Raw genomic sequence first — 14178 nt, forward strand, 5'->3', positions numbered from 1 at the left:
CTATAACCAGAACAGTGCTCTCAACGATCCACAACGACGCTTCGCTCCACGTGCAAGACTCGACATCCTAGGTAATAAGGTTTATGTTTGTTACCTGCTTGCTAGAACTGCATAGAACTTTGCTCGTAGTATGCTTACATTACTTTGCTCACTACTTGTTATTGCTTGAGAACACTTACGTGCTTACACTCTTCTGTCATCGCACTATTCGCGAACTTTTCTCACTTATGTTGCCTTTGATGTGAAGATCAATGGCCGCACGAATTAACATGACTCAAGCCCAGCTAGAGGCTCTCATTGCTGCGGCAGTTGCAGCCGCTCAAGCAGGTAGTATATCCTGCAGTATAGACTCATACTAGGGTCTTTAGATCCTACATTAACGCTCGTATTTAACTTTGTCCTATTCGTACACAATAGGTCAACACGCGCAGCAGCCTGTGTGTACCTTCAAGAACTTCATGGACTGTCGTCCAAATTCCTTCAGTGGCACCGAGGGGGCAGTGGGACTCCTCCATTGGTTCGAAAAGCTAGAGTCGGTATTCGAGATGTGCGAGTGCCCTGAGGCTCGCAAGGTTAAGTATGCAACTGGCACCTTGGAGGGAATAGCGCTAACCTGGTGGAACGCGCAGGTGCAAATTCTGGGGTTGGCAGCTGCTAACGCCACACCCTGGAACGATTTTAAGGAACTTATCAAGAGAGAGTATTGTACGCGTGAAGATATTCACAAACTGGAAGACGAGCTGTATAATCTGAAAATGGTTGGATCAGAGATTGAAGCGTATACTAAACGGTCAAATGAGCTGGCCGTGCTGTGTCCAACTATGGTGGACCCTCCATACAAGCGTATTGAGTTGTATCTCAAAGGTTTGGCACCAGAAATACAGAGCCACGTTACCTCGGCTAACCTCGACAACATCCAGGAAATCCAGCGTCTCGCTCATCGCATCACCGATCAGGCAGTGGATCAGAATAAACTGCCTAAGCGCGTCAGCGCTACTGCTACAGTCACTCCTTCAGCTACTCCCGTTACCCTCAGTGACAACAAGAGGAAATGGGAGGGGGATTCAAGCAAAGCATCAGTTTCGGTTCAGTCCCAGAATCAGCAGCGAAAGACTGGCAACTATCAAAGCCCTAACCAGCAGTCGTCAGGTAGCCACAGGCAGGGTGGATATCGCGGAAACCTTCCAAAGTGTAACAACTGCAACAGGCACCACAGCGGCCAGTGTAACAGGGGCCGTTGTCAAAGATGCCTCAAGATGGGTCACGAGGCCAAAGACTGTAGAAGCCCTCGTCCTGCGAATCAGAATCAGCAACAGCCACCGGCACAGCAGAATCAGCAACAGGGCAACAAGGGGTGCTATAATTGTGGTGCTGAAGGTCACATCAAGAGACACTGCCCTCAGCTAAACAGGAACCAGAACAACAACAACAACAATCAGGGCAACGGGAACAATAACAACAATAACGGGGGAAACAACAACAACAATGGCAACGAAGCTCGGGGTCGTGCTTTTGTGCTAGGTCGGGGTGACGCAGTGAATGATCCCAATCTGGTTATGGGTAAGTTTCTTCTCGACGATATTTATGTTACTGTCTTATTTGATTCGGGTGCTGATACAAGCTATATGTCATTGAAAATGAGTAAATTATTAAAACGTACACCAACACCCCTAGACACCAAACACGTCGTAGAACTAGCCAATGGTAAAAGTGTAGAAGCCGCACAGGTAGTCAAGGGTTGTAGTATTGTTCTAGCGGGTCAGACTTTCTCGATTGATCTCATACCCATAGTTTTGGGTAGTTTCGACGTCGTCATCGGTATGGATTGGTTATCCCAACATCACGCGGAGATCTTATGCAAAGAAAAAGTTATTCGTATTACTCGCTCCAGTCAAGAACCCCTCGAAGTTCAAGGTGACAAGAGTGGTGCTGTGGTTGGCATCATCTCTTTCTTAAAGGCGCAGAAATGTTTACGAAAGGGACATACTGCCATTCTGGCACTTGTCACTGACGCATCAGCAAAGGTAAAGAAGCTGGAGGATATACCAGTTGTGCGTGATTTTCCTCAAGTGTTTCCTGAAGATTTACCTGGTTTACCTCCTCATCGTCAAGTCGAGTTTCAGATTGAGTTAGCTCCTGGAGCAGCACCAATAGCCCGCGCACCGTATCGTTTAGCTCCAACCGAACTGGAAGAACTGTCGAAGCAGCTACAAGAGCTCTTGGAAAAGGGCTTTATTCGTCCAAGCTCTTCGCCTTGGGGAGCTCCAGTGTTATTTGTGAAGAAGAAAGACGGTACGTTCAGAATGTGCATCGACTACCGCGAACTTAATAAGGTGACGGTGAAGAACCGTTATCCCCTTCCGCGCATAGATGACTTATTCGACCAGTTGCAAGGGTCGTGTTATTACTCCAAGATAGACTTGAGGTCAGGTTATCATCAGCTGAGAGTCCGGGATGAGGACGTCTCCAAAACCGCTTTCAGAACTCGCTACGGTCATTACGAGTTTCTGGTCATGCCATTCGGGCTTACGAACGCGCCTGCAATCTTCATGGATCTTATGAACAGGGTGTGCAAACCTTATCTTGACAAGTTCGTTATTGTCTTCATTGACGACATTCTAATCTACTCAAAGAGTCAGGAGGAACACGAGCAGCACTTACGTCTTATCTTGGAACTTCTTCGAAAGGAGCAACTGTACGCAAAGTTTTCAAAATGCGACTTCTGGCTTCATGAAGTCCACTTCTTAGGCCATGTGGTGAATAAGGATGGGATTCATGTCGATCCATCCAAGGTAGATTCGATCAGGAATTGGCCAGCACCGCGAACACCAACAGAAATACGCCAATTCTTGGGTTTGGCGGGTTACTACAGGCGATTTATCAAAGACTTCTCCAAGATCGCGCAGCCGCTTACTATGCTAACACAGAAAGGTGTCGTTTACAGATGGGGTAATACGCAGGAGACCGCTTTTCAGTACTTAAAGGATAGGCTTTGCAGCGCACCTATTCTCTCACTGCCCGAGGGCACGGATGACTTCGTGGTTTATTGTGACGCATCGATACAGGGGCTTGGTTGTGTATTGATGCAGCGGGATAAAGTTATTGCTTACGCTTCGCGGCAACTCAAGGTTCACGAACGAAACTACACGACGCACGATCTAGAGCTGGGAGCTGTTGTTTTCGCGCTTAAGATATGGCGACACTACCTGTACGGTACCAGGTGCACGATTTACACCGATCACATGAGTCTCGAGCATATTCTTAAGCAAAAGGATTTGAACATGCGTCAACGAAGATGGGTTGAACTACTGAATGATTACGAATGCGCCATCAAGTATCATCCGGGAAAAGCCAATGTTGTGGCTGACGCTCTCAGCAGGAAAGACACTTTACCTAGACGCGTACGAGCCTTGCAGCTCACTATTCAGTCCAGTCTTCCCGCACAGATACGAACTGCTCAGATGGAAGCATTAAAGCCCGAAAACGTCAAGGCTGAAGCCTTACGCGGTTCAAGGCAACGAATGGAACAAAAGGAAGACGGCGCCTACTATGTAACGGGGCGTATTTGGGTCCCACTCTATGGCGGTTTACGCGAACTTGTGATGGATGAAGCGCACAAGTCTCGCTACTCGGTACACCCAGGGTCGGATAAAATGTACCACGACATCAAAACAACATACTGGTGGCCAAGTATGAAAGCCCACATCGCCACCTATGTTGGCAAGTGCTTGACCTGTGCGAGAGTCAAGGTTGAATATCAGAAACCCGCAGGCCTACTTCAACAGCCTAAGATACCTCAGTGGAAATGGGAAGAAATTTCCATGGATTTCGTTACAGGCCTACCGAGATCTCAGCGTGGGAACGATACAATATGGGTAATCGTGGATCGACTCACCAAGTCTGCACACTTCCTAGCTATAAAGGAAACGGATAAGTTCTCCACTCTCGCAGACATTTATCTTAAAGAAGTTGTTTCGAGGCACGGGGTGCCCACATCCATCATTTCGGATCGGGATGCACGATTCACGTCAGAATTATGGCAAGCGATGCACAAATCCTTTGGCTCACGATTAGACATGAGCACGGCATATCACCCTCAGACGGATGGGCAGTCTGAGCGAACGATTCAAACACTTGAAGACATGCTTCGAGCATGTGTTATCGATTTCGGCAACGGCTGGGAAAAGCATCTTCCTTTGGTGGAGTTTTCATACAATAACAGTTATCACACCAGCATCCAAGCCGCTCCATTCGAAGCATTGTACGGACGTAAATGCCGGTCACCTCTCTGTTGGGCAGAGGTGGGGGATAGTCAGATTACGGGTCCAGAGATTGTAGTGGACGCCACAGAAAAGATCGCACAGATACGACAATGTATGGCGGCAGCACGCGACCGTCAGAAAGCCTACGCGGATAAGCGTAAGAGGCCATTGGAGTTTCAGGTCGGGGACCGGGTTTTACTAAAAGTCTCACCCTGGAAGGGTGTGGTTCGTTTTGGCAAACGGGGCAAATTAAATCCGCGGTATGTCGGACCGTTCGAGATCATTGAGAAAATCGGCAAAGTGGCCTACAAACTGAACCTACCAGCTGAACTCGGTGCAGTTCACAATGTATTTCACGTGTCGAATCTGAAGAAATGTCTATCAGATGAGACCCTCATAGTTCCTTTTAAGGAACTCACTATCGACGAGCGGTTGCAGTTCGTTGAGGAACCAGTTGAAATCACGGACCGGGATGTTAAGGTCCTCAAACACAAGAGAATTCCTCTTGTTCGAGTTCGTTGGAACTCCCAACGTGGCCCAGAGTACACCTGGGAACGCGAAGATCAAATGAAAGAAAAGTACCCCCAGTTATTCGAAACCAATACATCCACTACTGAGGCTGAAGCTACTACTACTGAATTTCGGGACGAAATTCCAAATCAACGGGGGGATGATGTGACACCCCAGGAAAACCAGTGAACGATGTAACTTACCTAGCTTCCTCAGTGAGTGCGTACCAAATTTCGGGACGAAATTTCTTTTAAGTTGGGGATAATGTGACAACTCGAATTTCCAAGATTCTATTTCGCATTTATTGCACGTCCTTGTATTATTTAATTGTTACTCGCACAATTGATTGTCATGGAATCTTATATGTTTTAATTGCGTGATTGTGCAATTGTTTGTTAATTGTGGTAGACTTGTCAAATATGTGAACTTAGTGGTGAAACTGTAAAACTATTTGAAATGGTGTACTATTGTAAAATACATTACTTAAGGGTGCTTAGGGTTGATAGTGAAACTTTAATAACTAATAACCCTAATTCCCTTCCCTAATCATTCTCTAATCATTCACAAGAAACCAAAACACGTACTTTCACCTCCTCTAATCCTCTCTACAATCATCTCCTCATCTTTCTTGATTTCTCAAGTCTTTTGCATCAAGTGTGATTGTCAACTCATCTAGAATCGAATCAAGGTAATTGCTTAATCATTGTTTGTGATTGTTTGATTGTTATTGATCCTTGATTATGTGATTCATGTTAAAAACCCTGGTTTCTTATGATAGTCCTGTGATTATTGATTCGTTCCAAGGATTGTGTGATGATGTTGTATGTCGTGTGATTGCTGCCTGATGTTAAGATACAAGAAATGAGGAATTGTGATTTAGGATTGAGTTTCAATGATCGCACAGTATGAAGTTAGGGTTTTAAGCGTTTTTACGTAACTGTTGTTTATGTGAACCATGTTTTGCTCGACGATTGATTTGCTCATGATAGTCTGAGTTTATGTGATGAATGTATGAACCGAGTTTAATATCATGTTTCCTGTCTGAGTTTAATCTTTATATATACTTGCCCGAGTTTAATCACACTAGCATGTCCGAGTTTAATGTTATATCATCATGTCCGAGCTAATATAATGTCAACCGGCCGAGTTTAATATGATGACATTGGGCCCGAGTTTATTATAATGTAATATGGTCCGAATATAATGAATGGACTTGGTCCGAATATAATGAACATCACCTTGTCCGAGTTTAAAATGGATCACCCTTGTCCGAGTTTATTAAGTGAAGACATGTCCGAGTTTAATTGTTAAATAAGGACCGAGTTTGTTGAATGCATAAAAGCCCGAGTTTAACCCCTATATGCTTGTCCGAGTTTATAATAAAATTGGTGGATGTCCGACCTTTGTTTGGGCCTTTGTTGGTCCGAGTTTAATCAATGGACTCAAGGGTCCGAGTTTATGGTTTTGTATGTTGGTCCGATCATTTAAATCACAAGGTCCGAGCTTGTGTGTGACATGATGGACCGAGTTTGCTATGCCACCCATGTCTGAATTTATATGAGAATCAAGGTCTGAGTTTGTATATTGATTAATGTCCGAGGTTGTATGATGATTACATGTGCTATCCGAGTTTTGAACAGGGGAGACCCCCCCCCCCCATACTTGTCTGAGTTTTTGAGAGGTGCATGATCCTGTAAATGTTCATATGAATTACGTGAATTGTATGAAGGGGTTAACTGTTACGTGATACATGATTGATACATGATATTGGCTATCAAGCACTATGTGACATTAGATTACATGCGTATCATTTCGAACGTGAACTGATTTGTTATACGTGCATACTATAGGACTTGATTAATTACTTGTGAGTGCATAACCTAGCATACCGAGCAAACCAAGGTGAGTTCGCACTCCTACTAAGGCATGGGATTCCCGGGTCGTGGGAATGGGATAAAGGTTACCATTGACTAAGAACGTATATATGCTTTTCCTAGACTATCACCTACCATGGTCCTCGGATGTCAGGACGGTTCCGTAGGTTAGGATAACACCTACGTGGTCATATGCCAATTACTGCCTCGGATGTCAGGCACGCACGTAAAACCTACGTGTACGCATTACTTACTTCTATCCTCGGTTGTGAAGGATACGTGCGTAAAACCTACGCACACCCCATACGCGCTACTGTTCTCGGATGAAGAACAGGGATGATACGAGTAGTTGATACGAATAGTCTAGTGGTCACATAACATGGGAAGCCCCCACCTGTATAACTTACTATTGGCCCAGTAGAGCCACCCGTTACTTACTGTTACGCACTTACTTACTGTGAACTCGCTCAACTAGTTTGTTGATCATTCTGTTACATGCCTTGCAGATCGTTAGGTACTTGGAGCTTGCACTGGAGAAGCGGGTCGTTGTGGACAAGGATCGTGGTTTCTACGTTGAACTATTATGACATTTAAAACTATTAACTATTGTTGGATTATTTACTATGCTTCCGCTACACTTTGAAACTATGGTTATGTTTTGAACACCTATCGTATTGGATGGATGGTTTACATTTATTTTACTTAATATTAATTACATGTTCAATATGATTGGTGGCTTGATCCTGGTCAGTCACGCTCCCAAGCGGTGATACTCCGCAGGTGGATTTTGGGGGTGTGACACCCGATGATTCCGCCATCGGTTGGGGTGTGAAATTTGGTCTTGAATTGACCCTCCAATTTGAAGATATTGTTTGAGCTAGGGTTTGTAACCCTCTTGTCCTGCTCCTGTCGTTTCCCACACACACACACACACGCACACACTCTATGTGTGTGTTGTGTTTTATGTTTTGTTTTTAATAAAACAAGTTTATTTGTTAGCAACTTTAGTCCCTCATGTTTTGTAACTTTATAAAAAGGGTTATTACCCATATTTTCTTCATTGTTTTAAGACACCTTTTTAACTAGGTTAATGTTCCTAGCTACTTGGTGAATTCGGGAAAGTTATGACTTAGTTTATTTTAAGTCCCGTTAACTCGGGCCTCTTATAAACTTTACTTCCTTAAAAGCTTTTATTCACGTTTTATTTAATATTAGGTTTAATTATTTAAATCCTAATATTTACCGGGTTAATTTTTACCACTAGCGGTATTTTACCCGTTCATTAATATTAAGGTGGTTTGATTTCCAAACCCGTTTTTGGGGTGTTACAGGAACCAAATCAGTTATTATTTTTAAATTATTTTCAACTTCTAGTAATTCGTCGTAATCATTCAACCAATTTGAAAATCATGAAACTGCAAGGATTTAAAACCTTCACATCAATTCGTCATTTGCAAAACCTCTTTTTGTTCTTGGCAAATGTAAAACAGTGAAATTAATCTGCTCGTAATAATCAATGGCAAATACAAAGCATTAAAATCAATCTGTTCGTAATAATCAAACATGAACTCAGTTTAGGGTATTTTCACTATTTTGATCGAAACACAGATAAATGAACAATACATGCCGAACTACTACTACTAGAGAAAAAAATAGGAACACTAGAGTAAATAATTTATTTAAATATAATCAAAACGACGTAGTTTTGATTGGTTTCGCGTGTAAGCTTAGACGCCTCACAGCACCGTATTCACTTTCCCCTGTATATAACCATAAAGAACAAGGAATAGAAAGTAAGAAAGAGAGAATAGAAGAACTCATTCTTATATTCATTGAGTGTGTAATACCAATTACATGAAACCTCTAATTATAGAGGCTTAACATTAATACAAATGTAATAAATATATGGAGGTTACATATGTGGAGAGTCACCACATTATGATGCATTCATAACACTTTTCATTTATTTCATTTGTTTTAGTTAAAGCATTACACACTTTCAATGAAAAAGTTAGTTTGAACTCACTATCTACATAGTGGTGATGTTACATTTAGTCAAACCAGTCGTCTTAGAGTGGTTAAACATGAAATGATGTAACCAATATGGTGATGGTCAATTCGCAAAGGCAAAACCTTTAAAACACTTTGGGAGGAAAGGTCTTGGGTTCAAGTCCCACAGACAACAAATAATAAAATAAATTTGGGGTTAAAAAAACATGAAATAATGTATCTTAGAGCATAAACACTTTGGAATACGAGGTTTTGAATTCAAGTCCTACAGACAACAGAGAATAAAAGAAATTTGCCGTTAGAAAAACATGAAATAATGTATCTTAGAGCATTCAGAGTATGTTCTTAGTCTCCATCCCAATAATTTAACTAAAATACATATTTTTTTCTAAACTTTACTTATTTTTCTAACATATTTCTAGGGTTGTAAACGAACCGAACGAACACGAACAAGGCCTTGTTCGTGTTCGTTCGTTAAGGAAATAAATCTGTTCACGAACGGTTCATGAACACTTACCGAACGAGATTTTATGTTCGTGTTCGTTCATTAAGGAAATGAGCGTGTTCGCGAACGGTTCACGAACACAAACGAACACAGATAAATTTGGCGCGCACGACAACGGATAAAGATAGATGGCCCAGAGAGTAGCACTCGAACTTGAATCCCTTATTGTGGAACGGAGGTCGATCGTATTCACCAATGTAAATAATGAGAAATGAAAGGGAAATGATGCATAAACAAGGTGAAAGTGAGTTTCCTAGTTTAATTGTTAGGGTAATAAAATAAATAAAATTTTAATAATATAAAAAGTACAAATAAAATATAAGAAAGTACAAAGATCTTCAAATAAACAAAAACATACCAATATAAACGAATGCAAATCAACGAATGTTCACGAACACGTTCACGAACACCTTACCGAACGTTCACGAACACAATCGAACGAACGAGACTTCTGTTCATGTTCGTTCATTTAACAAATCGAACGAAATTTCTTGTTCATGTTCGTTTGTTTATTAAACGAACGAACATAAATGAACTTCCCGCCGAACGGTTCACGAACTATTCGCCAAACGTTCGGTTCATTTACAGCCCTACATATTTCTATCTTACTCACAAACACTTACTTTATTTTTTCTTAATTTCATAAAATTATCACAAAATTATATCTATCTTTTATATTAAAGCAAAATAGATTTGACCAATTGACCATGATGTGGCATAGCTATTTAGGCAGAGAATTCTGTTTTAGGCGGCATTTTCCTTTCTCTCCTTTCTTATTCACATTCTTGAGCGGCAAAATGAATTTAGGCATTCTCCAAACATTCAATACTGAAACCTCACATATGCTCTTTATACGGAAAGTGCAATCAATCATCAGTCAGTTGAAAATCTTCTCCAAAATTACGAATACCTTTCCATTATTATCACTTATATACTCTCTATGTTTAACTAGAGGATTCAAACGCGAATTGTCTTCTCCGTATTCATCTTTTTTTCATCATTCTGCAAATCTGAATCATCGGTGAGTGCTGTCAAGCAATTGCTTCTTATATTATCTATTATCTTGACGTTGAAGTTTAATCCGTTAATTGGTGGTAAGTTAATGAATCCTTAAAACCCTAATTTCAATTTCATACATCTCTGCATGTCCATCGCTGTATTTCTCATAAACCCTAAATCAAGGTATGTTTTCTTCTTAATCTTTGATGCTGTAAACGAATAGGTTTTCTTCTTATTCTTTGATGCTGGTGGTCTAGGGTTTCTCTGTGACCCTGACGGCTGCGGGTGTAGGTTCCGCTGGTGATGTGATGACGATTTTGATGGTTCAACATGTAGTAAGTGGTTCGATTTTGATGGAAATTGGGATTTAGGGTTTATGTTTCGAATATTTTCAATTTTTTGTGCGTACTAAAGGCCCCCAATTTTTTAAGGGTTTTCAAGTTTTATTGTTAATTTCTGCAGTGAAAGAAGAAGAAAGCAATATAGTTTCCAGCGGAGAAAGGAGAAGTAATCATCTTGTGGTTTTTGCAGAGAAGGAGAACGAAAGCTTTAGGGCTACAAAGGAACACGCTTCGTTTCTCCGTCAAGTTCAAAAGGTAACGTTTTTTTTTCAGTCGTTCATAAGGAATGTTTAGGGTTTTTCAATCATTCATCAGAAATTTAATTTAGGTTTTATTTTTTTAGGTTATTATATATAATACATAATTTTTCTGTTATTATTACGATTTGTGCAAATGTAAAATTGTAATTGTGTTGAGTTTTAGGGTTTGTATTTGTGGATCAATTCATCGACACCTAAAATTATATTCATGATAAATTGTTGAGAATTGTTCTTTTTTATCGGGTTTTATGAACAGGTTTCTGGATAAAATACAATAACGAAATTGAAACAGATTAGTACTCACTGTTGGGTTGTGTTAGAGACATTGCAGCAACCTAAGACCTCTTTTATAGGTAAGCTTGCCATTTATGTTTTTTATTTTGGCTAAATAACGGATGCTTAAGAAAATTCTAATCTTAGTTTTGATCAAGTTTTTTTGTGCTTGAAGCATTGTTTTGGGTTAGGGTTTATGAGTGAACCTCATTTTGTTGCATTTTTTCTCTTGACAATGGTATGGATTTGAAGTTGCTTTATCATGTACAAGTTATGATATAGGTACTAATGATAATGTACAGGCGCTACTAGAAAATATTTACCATTAGCTACTGGTAATATGATTATACTATTCTTTTGTTTTCAGTTTGCCGATCATCTATGAACAACCAAAAAATCATAAGGTATTACATCTATGTTTTGGTAAATGTTATCCGTTTGAATTGATTACTATAGATTTTTATTGTCATTTAATCAAATTTCTTTAAGTTAGTCATTTCTGTTTCCCATAAAGTGATGATTTGTTTATTAACAAGGTATCAAATATTGAAGCTGTTTGAGGTGGAGATTTTAAAATAGTGAACTATTGATTTCTAATTGGATAGCTTTAAAGGGAAAGGTTATTTACTTTCTTATTCCCACAAATTACCAAGATTTATATGTTTTTCATTTCCTTAAATTTGATTTACAACTATTTTTTTTTTTCGTTCTTGAAGGTAAATCTTATGAAAGAGCCTGAATCAAAGCAACATCACCAACGCCTTCTAGCTCGGAAGGTAAAACTTAGATTCGTCATGCAACTTAGTTTTTTAACATTCCATGTGATGTTTTGCTTAGAACTAGAACCAAATGTACTATTAAAAAAATCATGTATTGAAATCTTGAGTTAAGCGCAAAATCCTCTTACAGGAGGCATAGGTTTTGTCCCAAGCATACAGAACTGCTACGCCTTGAAGAACAAGGCAGACAACAAGGCATAGGTTTATGGGACAGGGTTAGTTACTGTTACTTAACCCAACTGATTACTATTTTCTTTGTTAATGAAATCACATTATATTGAATGCTTGTGTTTGATATGGTATGTTTACCATGCTTTCGATTGGATTGGATATTAAATTAAGAAAACATTGGATTATCACGAGCAAGCATGGCTATTGATTCTTTAAACCATTATTTTATGATTTTGTCATCGGTAAGGTACGATTCTTTCCGTTGATTCTATCATGTTGATCTTCTCGTAGAAATGGCAGAGTCGACGAAGACAAAAAGGTACGAATCTGGAATACTAAAATCTATTGCATTCAAAATGCAACTGCAATTATGCTTCTTTTGAGTCTATACGTGCCAAGTACCTTTAGAGCAGAAACTAAATTGTGTGTATATTCAGTGAAACGCCTTATATGATGAGGTAAAAAAGAAACTAAATTCATTGCTGAAGTGGTGTTGATGTGAATAAATGGGGTTCACATGTTGGAAAATGCAGAGTCGATGAAGAAAACAACACCATCTTTATGCTTTTCCTCTTTTACTTCCTAATGAGTACTTGATCCCAATCGGTATGTTTTTCTTTTTCTTCTTTTCTTTCTTACTACTTTTATGCTTCATGTAGTACAGCGACTATTGAGTTTTATTGCTATTGAAATTATTAATTTGCCACATTTAGTTATAGTGAAATATTGAAGTTTTGCTGCATTTTTGTAGTTGCAAAAAGTGCAGTTTTCTGTTGTTAAAAAAAATTTGTCTGCATTATTCTGCTGTCAAAAGACTAAGGGAAGTCAAAGTGAAATATAATAATCATATCTATGTTGTCCATGGCCTAACCTTGATGATTCTTAGAGATCAAGTGGCGTTACGTATAGTGCCTGAATCATTAGAACATGGCAATAAAACTCTTATTTGCTGGAATGGATGTGCTTCAAGTGAGTGTGGTGCGTTTTTTTTACTATGGTTCATAGTTCAGCTGGTGTTCTTGATGAGGTACAACGTATACCGCTTCTTAGATCGCTCACATCCCATTCTCTATCACATCCAAATCCATATAATTTAGAGAGACTTTAAAAAAAATTCACCGAATATGGGACTTTATCCTATTCTCTAAAATGGGGATTAAATTTAGAGACTAACTTTTCATGTCTTATATTAAGGTATTCATTGTTTGCTGCTCATACCCTTTTCCTTAAGGCATATAAATTATTATTTAGTTAATAGAGATAGAAATGGAGAGTGAGATGTGTGGGTTTGTTTTAAAAGTTGAACAAGATTTAAAGAAAAAGAAGGGTTGTAGCTAAATTGTAGGGACGAAGATGGGGAATGCATTATGAATGCTTTAATTAACAACTGATTATTAAAAGTTACATGCCAAGGTATTGTGATTGATTCGTATATTTTTTTTGTTAGAATCGTAAGAGATTAGGATGAAGCTGAAAAAGATAATCTAAACATGGTAGCATGTGCTCAAAAAGCACTTGCATACGAAGAAAGATAGATGTAAAAGATGGTGCAAGAGTCGAAGAGGCTTAAAAGAGAAGCCATGAAGAATTCAAAGGTAAAAATATGGACATGGTACAGACATTGAATATTTCATTATTTTGATTAAAGAGGTTGAGTATTTCGTTATTATTTTATTTAAATTTTAGACTAAAATACTAAATGTGAGGTTGTTACCAGCTGCAAAGGATTATGTAGGGGCAATTTCGAAATCAAGATTTGTACTTAAAGAAAACGAGGATAATCTAGACGTGTTGTTGCTGCTTCGTTGTTGTGCCTACCATCATTTAGTCGATCATCATGTTGCTACTAGATTTTTACTACACATTTTTTAAATTTCTTTTGGAAACATAATATTAATTGATTTTGATTACAAAGTAAGAGTTAATTACGTTTTTCGTCCCTATGGTTTGTTAAAAATCAATATTTCAGTCCATTAGTTTAAAAATTGCGAAAACAGTCCCTGTGGTTTCACTTTCGTAACTATTTCAGTCCTCCTTCGTTAACCTCATCTATTTGTGTTGTTAGTTTCATATGAAATTACCATACTGCCCTCTTACAATTGAACACGGCACACTTTACCACCCACCCAATACTTTCTTCTTTGAATGTATACCCACTAATCTTCTTCTCTGAATCGTCCTCCATCATTTTATG

The 14178-nt window shown here is 39.2% G+C and overlaps 1 long non-coding RNA gene across 5 annotated transcripts; it reads left to right on the forward strand.

Moving 5' to 3' along the window:
- Positions 1-9961: 9961 nt before the first annotated feature.
- LOC110922955 lies at positions 9962-13825 on the forward strand. Of its 5 annotated transcripts, XR_004861118.1 has the most exons (13): positions 9962-10343; positions 10418-10495; positions 10623-10756; positions 11018-11114; positions 11210-11316; positions 11402-11438; positions 11571-11653; positions 11751-11810; positions 11944-12028; positions 12276-12303; positions 12422-12590; positions 13432-13579; positions 13702-13825. It is a non-coding gene; the product is annotated as an uncharacterized LOC110922955 (long non-coding RNA). The 5 variants fall into 5 exon arrangements; XR_004861116.1 differs by having other exon boundaries at positions 11944-12303; XR_004861117.1 differs by having other exon boundaries at positions 12276-12590.
- The last annotated feature ends 353 nt before the right edge of the window (positions 13826-14178 follow it).

The sequence above is a fragment of the Helianthus annuus genome, chromosome 6 (genome assembly GCF_002127325.2).
Source record: "Helianthus annuus cultivar XRQ/B chromosome 6, HanXRQr2.0-SUNRISE, whole genome shotgun sequence".
Lineage (NCBI taxonomy): Eukaryota > Viridiplantae > Streptophyta > Magnoliopsida > Asterales > Asteraceae > Helianthus > Helianthus annuus.